This window comes from Octopus bimaculoides, chromosome 19 (assembly GCF_001194135.2).
Source record: "Octopus bimaculoides isolate UCB-OBI-ISO-001 chromosome 19, ASM119413v2, whole genome shotgun sequence".
NCBI classification, from domain to species: domain Eukaryota; kingdom Metazoa; phylum Mollusca; class Cephalopoda; order Octopoda; family Octopodidae; genus Octopus; species Octopus bimaculoides.
Window position 1 is genome coordinate 27,867,158 of NC_068999.1, and position 1,933 is coordinate 27,869,090.

The following is a 1,933-nucleotide window of genomic DNA, read 5'->3' on the forward strand; positions in this document are numbered from 1 at the left end:
TATATATATACACACATATACACACACATACATCTTTTATCTTGAAGTGAGACTCATGCCTGTTGTGACATTTTATGTTCAACTAACCTTAAATAGGCTCCACATTGTTAATCTTTAATCATTTGACCTGTCATGTGAGTTTGAAACATTCGGTTGAGTCTTGTATTTTCATTGGTTGAGTATTGCACAGGATAAGGATCTCAGATCCAATCATGTTGCACATATACATTCTCAAGCAATTAATCTGAATCACCACTGGAGCCTACCCCCTGCTTCTAAATAGTTTTGTCAAATCATTTTATGAGCAGTGTGGTGAGAGATTTCCTGGAGCATGTTTTCTTGCTGTTATAATGAAGCACTTGTAATCATTGATGGCCAGAGTTGAATTATCCTAACAATGGATAATCTATACAACCAACAGAATCCGTGATGTGTTATTTGGTTCACTGTATAATTTAGCAGAGGAATAAAGTCGCACTGTTATTTTAAAGTTTATTTCTTATATTACTTCTATGAGTTAACACGCTGCACATGTTATATAATGGTATGCAACATTCCTAGTCAGCTAAAATCTCTTATCTTTTATGTGTTTCAGTCATTTGATTGCAGCTATGCTGCTGCACCACCTTGAAGAATTTTTAGTTGAATGAATCGACCTCAGTACATTTCTTTTAAAGTCTGGTACTTATTCCATTGGTCTCTTTTGCTAACCCACTAAGTTATGGGGACATAAACACCAACACTGGTTGTCAAGCGGCAGTGAGGGACACAAACACACACACACACACACACACACACACACACACACACATGATGAGGTTCTTTCAGTTTTCCTCCACCAAATGCACTCACAAGGCTTTGGTCAGCCTAAGGCTATAGTTAATGCTATGCAGTGGGACTGAACCCAGAAGCATGTAGTTGGGAAACAAGCTTCTGACCACACAGCCACACCTGCACCTACATGTGTGTGTGTGTGTAATTGCCTCACACACACACACACACACACACACACACACACACACACACACACACACACACACACACACACACACACACACACACATACACATGCACATTCATATACATAGAAACATATTTGCATATGTTCACATCTACACTTGCATACTTATTAATACCTTACCCATGAACCTTTAATCATCTCTGATATTTGATTCCATTACTGTTGTTATGATTTTGACTGCCACCACAAAATTCCACTCCACCTGCTTAAAGATTTTTCTCAGCACTTTTTATGCAATCCCCTTCTTTAAACAATTCTTTTTTATAATCCCCTCACTTTTTAAAAAGCATCTTTTCTGATTTAACATGTTCTATCATGTTCAACTTCTTTTTCTTTGGATATTATACATAACTTCATCACTTTCATAACATTTTCACACTATTTTTTGACTTTGCATCTTTCTCCTCTGCCCTTATACCTGTTTTTATGTTATCTTTTCTTACAAACTGTACTGTTTTCTTCACTGTTTCTCCTACTTTTCCTTTTTTCCTATGCTTTCCTTACACCTACATCACATTCACACTTACTTACTTTTCTTCCCCTGCCATATTTTATCTCTCTCATGCTCACTTGCACCCACCTCTCGCAACCACCCACACTCAACATCGCTCATGCACCTCCTATCTCCTTACACATATACCCTCCTATATGTGCACACAACACTCTACATCTTCCTCTCTTCCTAAATCCTTTCCATGGAACTGTATTCCCACCTGGTCCATAAAAAATTCTTCTTCTTTCCACTATTTTTCCCCACTTTTCTTTTTTCTGATGAAGGACTAGTGTCCAAAATGTTAGAGACCCTTTCCAGTTCCTTTCAAGTATTATATTAATAACACCTTTGTGTTATTATACTAATTAGTTTATACTAATAAACTGTAGCTCTTGTGTTTTTGTTGCTTTTTACTCATT